The sequence below is a fragment of the Procambarus clarkii genome, chromosome 16 (assembly GCF_040958095.1).
Source record: "Procambarus clarkii isolate CNS0578487 chromosome 16, FALCON_Pclarkii_2.0, whole genome shotgun sequence".
NCBI lineage: Eukaryota > Metazoa > Arthropoda > Malacostraca > Decapoda > Cambaridae > Procambarus > Procambarus clarkii.
The window spans coordinates 49,356,930-49,366,929 of NC_091165.1; the positions used below are offsets into that span (position 1 = coordinate 49,356,930).

At 45.5% G+C, this 10,000-nt stretch overlaps 1 long non-coding RNA gene across 1 annotated transcript in view; it reads right to left on the minus strand.

Moving 5' to 3' along the window:
- Nucleotides 1–10,000, minus strand: part of LOC138365219 (uncharacterized) — a 233,479-nt gene that overhangs the window by 75,373 nt on the left and 148,106 nt on the right. The window lies entirely within an intron of this gene.

A 10,000-nucleotide genomic window follows, 5' to 3' on the forward strand; every position in this document is an offset into this window, starting at 1 on the left:
TCTTTCGCCATTTTCAGACATTTTACATCTACCTACTTACTCAGCCTGCCCTGCCAATTTCTAATGAATTTGTAGATTTTCTTTTGTAATACATACATGTGTGTGCTCATCTGCTCTTCAGTTTTTATGATATTTGTCTCATCTGTCCTGCTTTATGATACTTTTACAAAGAACATGAACAAATGCTTCTATTTTAGAGATGATATGGGATCCAGGTTTCGGAGCCGTAAAACCAACCGTCGTGATTGGTGGACGAGTTGCCAGGTTGCAGCTTCTGTACCGTGCCGGCACATAAATAGGTTCGGCTCAAGCGGCGGCAGCATCATTCCCCGTGACTGTCTGAGCGTCTCTCATCACCTTGGTTGGTTCATCATCATCATGGTAGAAGCAAAGCCTACCAAACCAGGAAACCTCGCGTCCAGGTTGCTCACCCGAAAGCTAGTGAAATGGTTCTAGCCGCGGTCGCAGCTCTCAAAGACCGTAAGGGCTCGTCTCTACAAGCAATCAAGAAGTACGTTGTTGCCAACAACAAAGTCGAGGCTGCCAAGATCGCCATTTACATCCGAACATTTCTCAAGAAAGCAGTGGCTGACGGCATTCTTGTTCAGACTAAGGGAAGTGTAGCTAGTGGATCATTCAAGCTAGCCGTAGCAGAGAAGAGGGCCGTTCTAACTCCCAAGAAAGTCACCACAACCAAGAAACCATCTACAGCAGCAAAGAAGGCCGTGGTAACTCCCAAGAAAGCCGCCACAAGCAACAAACCACTTACAGCCTTGAAAAAGAAGCAGCAGCAGCAGCTTCTTGTTGTGAACAAAAAGCCCAAAATAAAGGGAGCTTCAAAATCTCCCAAACCACCCAAGGCAAAGAAAGCTGTCAAGAAAACAAAGGCAAAATAAGCAACGACATGCAAGCAGCATGAATACACATGACAACAAACATCCAGGCCTCCCCCCCTCAGTGGAGGGGCCTCATATGATTCCAAAAAGAGTTTAGTTTTGTAGACAAATAAATCATTACTTTTGGGGTAGATTTACTCTATATTATATTGTGACGATAATCTCCTTCAAGAGATTGAGCCTGCTCTTCCCTCCAAAAATACGTCGTTACAAATATATAAAACTACTATGGAAGAAATGTCCAACAACGACAACAACATCTCCAAGGTTTGCCAGAGAGCAAAACGTATGCAGCCAGGAACACCTGCTTCACCTCAAACCGCCAAACTACCTGTCTTGTTGCCGGCTCCTCGCTGATTGGCCGCCGGTCTAGCTGCAACTGCACTCCACCCACCATACTACTTGATGTCTGGGGCCTCCACGACCTCAGTCTTCAGAATATTCAGTGCTTTCATACGGTTAACACTTCTTCCTGGTAGACTAAGCTTTGGCTTACGTGTACTAAGAGAGGTGATAGCTTAAAGCCAATATTCCTGCACCTCTCATTTTATTGTATATTGCATAGCTTGTTATTATTCACTTGTCTTAACGTAACTTTTCATTTTATCATTTAATAATTCTTATTATTTTGATTGATTGATTTTATTATACGAATTTGTATGTCCATTTTATTCATGTTTTGTTTATTTAACGTAATTAAAATTCCATTGTTAAAATTTACTTGTGTTTTGTGTGTCTTCTCCTTACCTTACCACAGACGAAGTTCCAAATTTTCTATTTTTTTTAATTCTATGTGACGAGGCCATACCCCTAGCTTTGAACAGCCGAACACCAACGCGTTACCGTCACATATTATATGGGGGCCTGTACTAGGAGCCTATCACTCAGGTACTGGTGCCAAGTGGTAATTAATGGTAAGCGTATTTAACTTGTTAACGTAGCTTTTACTATTTTTCATATTCAATTTCATTTTTATATGGTGCGGTGTATGTGCATTACGAGAGTAACATATGGTGAAGGGTGAGACAACTTTGGATTACGTGGTGACTGTAGGCCTCAGTCATACTCTTAATTGGTCATCTCTCCCTCCGTGTTATTACTCGTGTTTACCATCTTTGCCCCTTGGATATTTCTCATTTTGACAGATCCTCATATTGGTACCCTAGGTACTGTGGTCTGCCCGGGTCAAGAACACCCAATCTTCTGCAATCTGACTGTAGGAGGACAAAGAGGGCCATAGTTCCTCTAGCTCGAACTTTAGTTGCTGAATTGGGACCTCAGCAGCAGTTCTCGTCACCAGTTGACACCTCGCACCCTACACGTCAGTCAGAGATGATGATACATACAATGGTAGGGAATTAGCTTACTTTTTCAGAGCACAAAAGTTCGCTAATTCTGTAAGTATCATATTAATTTCAGTAGGAAAAACTGCTTTATGTCCTATAGAGACTCGGCAAGGTATGCCTACATCCTTGGACTACCAATTTTACTTTTGAGGCAATTAACTGGTTTCATTTGTTTTCGAAACTCTGTTTCATTTGTTAGTAGGATTTTCTTGCCCTTATCCTCTTACATGAGTACCGGTACAAGATTTCCTGCGCCCTTGATTTAAATTAATCATTTAACATCTTGGTACTTAACTTTAATTGTTAAAGATCCCACAGGATAGGTATCAGTTGCCACGTTGTCCTGTTCTGACATTTATTATAACTGAATATTCGTGTACCTTTATTGCTAATTTCACCATGTTTCGTCTCCAAGCTTTCCGTGCAAATCCAGCAGGTGAAATAGGGACTTTAAGTCGTGCCAAGAGGACTGAATTACAAAACTCTTGCACATGAGTATAAACTAGAAGTTACCTACCAAGCCAACAAAAATGACCTACACAACCTGTTGCTGGATTACTATTTAGAGCAGTAAGATGACTCTGAAACTCATGAAACTTACTATATTGCAGATAAAAACTGACTTGGCAACGATGAAACTCAAAATAGAGCTGGCCAAGATTGAAACGTGAGCAGCAAAAAGAAGCGGCTGCCATACGAAGGGAAGAACAAGAACGAGAAATCACCCTCAGAGAACGTGAAACTACTTTGAGGAGAGAAGAACAAGAACGCGAAGCTGCTTGAGGAGAGAAGAACACGAACGTGAGGTCGCATTACTCCGTGAACGTGAACGAGTACAGCTTGAAACCAAACAACGCGAGTTGGAGATGCAACGCGAACATGACAAGCAAACAAGCGACTCTGGCTCTAGAGTGTCGTCAACGCGAAATCACCTTGGAACTTCACACTTCACTCAACGCCAGCAAGCTACTGCCAATCTTCCCGTCAGTTTTAATATATCACATGCAAGTAAGTTAATGCCATCCTTTGTAGAAGCAGAAGTTGATGTGTTTTTTACCACCTTGAAACCCTTGCTAATCAACTCAGTTGGCCTGTCGACCAATGGTCCATACTTCTCAGAGTCCATCTTACAGGTAGAGCTGCAGTCACACGCAGTACTTTGGGCGTCTGAGAATGACTACCACACTCTGAAACAAGCAGTGTTGGACGCCTACCTCCTCTCTACTCAAAGTTATAGAAGGAAATTCCGGTGACCACCTGAAGGCAAGTACCACTTACCTTCCTTGAGTTTGCTAACACAAAACGGAGATATTTCATGAAATGGCTGGAAGCAGCACATGTCTCTACTTTTACAGAACTCGTCAACCTGATGTTAGTTGAAGAATTCTTGAGGCGTGTGCCGCCTCCTGTCCGTCTCTACTTAGCAGATAAAGAAGAAACCGACTACCTAAAGTGTGCTAAGTCGGCTGACACTTACAGCCTCATCCACCGGCTGACACCCGAACCATCCTCCAGTAAGAAGTCGTGGTACAGTTACGAGAAAGCGAGCACCGATCAAGCTGGCTCGCAATTGTACTGCAAGTATTGTAGACTCTATGGACATACCATAGACAAGTGTGGTAAGTCTCAATACAAGGGAACCACTGACCCACAGAAACCCAAACCAACTCCTCCTAAGTCCGGTAAGCCTGTGATGAATGTTGGTGTTAATGTTAATGATCTTTCTCTTTTCAGTAACCACCTGTATACTGGAACTGTCTCTGCCAACGGTTCAAATCCGGAGGGACGTTTCAAATTGAAGATCTTGAGGGACACAGCGGCTCTTCAATCGATCATCTTGAAGTCGGCTGTGCCCAACATCGCCTACACCGGAGAAACTGTCTTCATCACTGACCTCACTGCTACCACTCCATACCCTCTCGCCAGAGTCCACCTGGATTGTCCCTACGTGAACGGAGAAGTCCAAGTCGCCATCAGGGAAAAGCCTTTTCCCATGCCTGGAGTGCAACTTCTCCTAGGCAACGACTTGGCAGAAGACCTGCAAACCGACCAACCTGATCGTCATGGACAAACCCCCAGGTGTGTAAACTCTGTGCCAATAAACCCTATTCTAGCGTATGTTCCAGCAGAGGTTCAAGAGAGTGATGAAGTTTCTCCTCCGGTTCTCGTGACCACCCGTGCACAAGCCGCACGTCCACAGCCAGCTGACTCTACTGCTACCGCTGTCCCTCAAGACCCTCAGAAACTACCCCCGAATCTGACCAAGTTGGAGTTCCGTAAGTTGCAGAGGGAAGATCTTACTTTAACACCATTGTTTTTCCAGGCTGAGACTCAACCAGACAGTATTCCTGGGTTCTTCCTAGAGAACGACTTGCTCTACCGCAGATATAGACCCAGTAAACTGAAGGAGGAGGACGATTGGGCCAACATCGAACAACTTGTGATTCCTACCAGCCTGTGGCCCACTATTCTACAACTGGCCCACGGAGCACTCTCCCACTACGGCTTCAACAAGACTTACCATGGAATTCGTCAAGGACTACTACTGGCCAGGTATGGTAAATAACGTCAAACAGTACGTAAAACAGTGTCATACATGTCAGATGGCAGGCAAACCGAACATCTCCATTCCCAGAGCGCCACTGATTCCCATACAGGTGCCTGCGGAACCTTTCCACAGACTCATAATAGACTGTGTTGGTCCTTTACCTCGGACCAGTTCAGGTAACGCCTACATCCTAACCATCCTGTGTCCTACCACCAGATTTCCCATAGCAGTTCCAGTGAAGAACATCACGGCTGCTACGGTTGTAAAACATCTATTGAAGATCTTCACTCAATACGGATTTCCCAGGGAGATTCAGAGCGACTGTGGTACCAACTTCACCAGTGATCTCTTCAAAAGGACACTGGAGGAGTTCAACATCAAACAGGTATTGTCCAGCCCCTATCATCCTGCTTCACAGGGTTCTCTTGAACGTAGTCATCAGACTATCAAAGCACTCTTGAAAAAGTTTTGTAGTGAAACCTCTAAGGATTGGGATAAGCAAATCGACCTTATAATGTGTATTTACAGAATTCTCCCCAATGAGTCCCTAGGAGTATCTCCTTATGAGATGCTCTACGGCCGTAAGTGCCGTACTCCCCTTAAGGCTTTCAAAGACTCTCTCAGAGATGCCACCTTCAGTGAGCATCAGAATGTGCCCCAGTTTCTTCAAAACCTTCAACACATTCTAGAGAGAGTCCACCGTTTTGCCCATGATAATCTATTGAAAGCCCAGGAGAGAATGAAGACTCATTACGACCAGACCAGCAAAGTACGAAAATTTAAGCCGGGAGACTTTGTGCTTGCATACTTCCCTATCCCAGGTTCACCTTTACAAAACAGGTTTTCAGGACCCTACCGCGTCAAAGAGTGCAGAAATAACAACAACTACGTCATTGAGACTCCAGATAGGCGGCGGAAGACCCAGCTGTGCCACGTCAACCTCCTGAAGCAATATAATGGTACTCCTCCCACTGTCCTGATTAACTGTTCTACCTTCACAGAACCCTACATCCACAGTGAGACCTTCCCAGCTTCTCCTCCCGAAAGCACTGACAAGGAGTCGGCACTTTCTAATTCCGAAATCCTTAATGATCTTCCCAAATACTTTCAGGATAATAATCGTGCTCCTTTGCCCTATTCTAATTCCACTCTCACCTCGTCAGATAAGCCCTTCATCCTCCATGTCGACGCCCGTGGTACCGACGTTGGTGGTGTCGTGATGCAGCAACGAGGCGAGGAGAATACACCTGTCAGCGACTACTGCTACAAGGAACTACGGAACAATTGGCAAGGAGCTACTCTTCATCATCCTGAAGTTCCAGCACTTCACTCCACACCTGAAAAGTGCTCGGTCCACCATCAACACGGACCACACCACCCTACATCTCCTGCAGCACGCCCACTTCTCATCTCAACGTTTTCTACTATGGGCTTGCTAACTGCAGAAAATCAACCTGGAGACACGCTATACCAAGATTCCGACAACATCTTAGCCCATGATCTCTCCAGAGTTTATGAAGTAGAAGCGACTCCATCCATTACTCCACCACATAACGACGTACTTCTTCCAGAACCGCAGGCTTCGGGGGAGAGTTGTGACGATAATCTCTTTCAAGAGATTGAGCCTGCTCTTCCCTCCAAAAATACGTCGTTACAAATATATAAAACTACTATGGAAGAAATGTCCAACAACGACAACAACATCTCCAAGGTTTGCCAGAGAGCAAAACGTAAGCAGCCAGGAACACCTGCTTCACCTCAAACCGCCAAACTACCTGTCTTGTTGCCGGCTCCTCGCTGATTGGCCGCCGGTCTAGCTGCAACTGCACTCCACCCACCATACTACAAGATGTCTGGGGCCGCCACGACCTCAGTCTTCAGAATATTCAGTGCTTTCATATGGTTAACACTTCTTCTGTATGTCCATTTTATTCATGTTTTGTTTATTTAACGTAATTAAAATTCCATTGTTAAAATTTACTTGTGTTTTGTGTGTCTTCTCCTTACCTTACCACAGACGAAGTTCCAGATTTTCTATTTTTTTTAATTCTATGTGACGAGGCCATACCCCTAGCTTTGAACAGCCGAACACCAACGCGTTACCGTCACAATATATATATATATATATATATATATATATATATATATAATATATATATATATATATATATATATATATATATATATATATATATATATATATATATATATATATTTATATATATATATATATATATATACATGCGAACAAGCCTGAATGGTCCCCAGGACAATATGCAACTGAAAACTCACACCCCAGAAGTGACTCGAACCCATACTCCCAGGAGCAACGCAACTGGTATGTACAAGACCCCTTAATCCACTTGACCATCACGACCGGACAAAATGAGGTGATAGCCGAAGCTATTTGAACCACCCCACCGCCGGCACTCGGATAGTAATCTTGGGCATAGCATTTTACCAAATCACCTCATTCTTTGGGGCACACGTGAGGAACACAAATGCGAACAAGCCTGAATGGTCCCCAGGACAATATGCAACTGAAAACTCACTCCCCAGAAGTGACTCGAACCCATACTCCCAGGAGCAACGCAACTGGTATGTACAAGACGCCTTAATCCACTTGACCATCACGACCGGACAAAATGAGGTGATAGCCGAAGCTATTTGAACCACCCCACCGCCGGCACTCGGATAGTAATCTTGGGCATAGCATTTTACCAAATCACCTCATTCTTTGGGGCAAACGTGAGGAACACAAATGCGAACAAGCCTGAATGGTCCCCAGGACAATATGCAACTGAAAACTCACACCCAGAAGTGACTCGAACCCATACTACCAGGAGCAACGCAGCTGGTATGTACAAGACGCCTTAATCCACTTGACCATCACGACCGGACAAAATGAGATGATAGCCAAAGCTATTTGAACCACCCCACCGCCGGCACTCGGATAGTAATCTTGGGCATAGCATTTTACCAAATCACCTCATTCTTTGGGGCACACGAGAGGAACACAAATGCGAACAAGCCTGAATGGTCCCCAGGACAATATGCAACTGAAAACTCACACCCCAGAAGTGACTCGAACCCATACTCCCAGGAGCAACGCAACTGGTATGTACAAGACGCCTTAATCCACTTGACCATCACGACCGGACAAAATGAGGTGATAGCCGAAGCTATTTGAACCACCCCACCGCCGGCACTCGGATAGTAATCTTGGGCATAGCATTTTACCAAATCACCTCATTCTTTGGGGCACACGTGAGGAACACAAATGCGAACAAGCCTGAATGGTCCCCAGGACAATATGCAACTGAAAACTCACACCCCAGAAGTGACTCGAACCCATACTCCCAGGAGCAACGCAACTGGTATGTACAAGACCCCTTAATCCACTTGACCATCACGACCGGACAAAATGAGGTGATAGCCGAAGCTATTTGAACCACCCCACCGCCGGCACTCGGATAGTAATCTTGGGCATAGCATTTTACCAAATCACCTCATTCTTTGGGGCACACGTGAGGAACACAAATGCGAACAAGCCTGAATGGTCCCCAGGACAATATGCAACTGAAAACTCACTCCCCAGAAGTGACTCGAACCCATACTCCCAGGAGCAACGCAACTGGTATGTACAAGACGCCTTAATCCACTTGACCATCACGACCGGACAAAATGAGGTGATAGCCGAAGCTATTTGAACCACCCCACCGCCGGCACTCGGATAGTAATCTTGGGCATAGCATTTTACCAAATCACCTCATTCTTTGGGGCAAACGTGAGGAACACAAATGCGAACAAGCCTGAATGGTCCCCAGGACAATATGCAACTGAAAACTCACACCCCAGAAGTGACTCGAACCCATACTACCAGGAGCAACGCAACTGGTATGTACAAGACGCCTTAATCCACTTGACCATCACGACCGGACAAAATGAGATGATAGCCAAAGCTATTTGAACCACCCCACCGCCGGCACTCGGATAGTAATCTTGGGCATAGCATTTTACCAAATCACCTCATTCTTTGGGGCACACGTGAGGAACACAAATGCGAACAAGCCTGAATGGTCCCCAGGACAATATGCAACTGAAAACTCACACCCCAGAAGTGACTCGAACCCATACTCCCAGGAGCAACGCAACTGGTATGTACAAGACGCCTTAATCCACTTGACCATCACGACCGGACAAAATGAGGTGATAGCCGAAGCTATTTGAACCACCCCACCGCCGGCACTCGGATAGTAATCTTGGGCATAGCATTTTACCAAATCACCTCATTCTTTGGGGCACACGTGAGGAACACAAATGCGAACAAGCCTGAATGGTCCCCAGGACAATATGCAACTGAAAACTCACACCCCAGAAGTGACTCGAACCCATACTCCCAGGAGTAACGCAACTGGTATGTACAAGACGCCTTAATCCACTTGACCATCACGACCGGACAAAATGAGGTGATAGCCGAAGCTATTTGAACCACCCCACCGCCGGCACTCGGATAGTAATCTTGGGCATAGCATTTTACCAAATCACCTCATTCTTTGGGGCAAACGTGAGGAACACAAATGCGACCAAGCCTGAATGGTCCCCAGGACAATATGCAACTGAAAACTCACACCCCAGAAGTGACTCGAACCCATACTACCAGGAGCAACGCAACTGGTGTGTACAAGACGCCTTAATCCACTTGACCATCACGACCGGACAAAATGAGATGATAGCCAAAGCTATTTGAACCACCCCACTGCCGGCACTCGGATAGTAATCTTGGGCATAGCATTTTACCAAATCACCTCATTCTTTGGGGCACACGTGAGGAACACAAATGCGAACAAGCCTGAATGGTCCCCAGGACAATATGCAACTGAAAACTCACACCCCAGAAGTGACTCGAACCCATACTCCCAGGAGCAACGCAACTGGTATGTACAAAACGCCTTAATCCACTTGACCATCACGACCGGACAAAATGAGGTGATAGCCGAAGCTATTTGAACCACCCCACCGCCGGCACTCGGATAGTAATCTTGGGCATAGCATTTTACCAAATCACCTCATTCTTTGGGGCACACGTGAGGAACACAAATGCGAACAAGCCTGAATGGTCCCCAGGACAATATGCAACTGAAAACTCACACCCCAGAAGTGACTCGAACCCATACTCCCAGGAGCAACGCAACTGGTATGTACAAGAC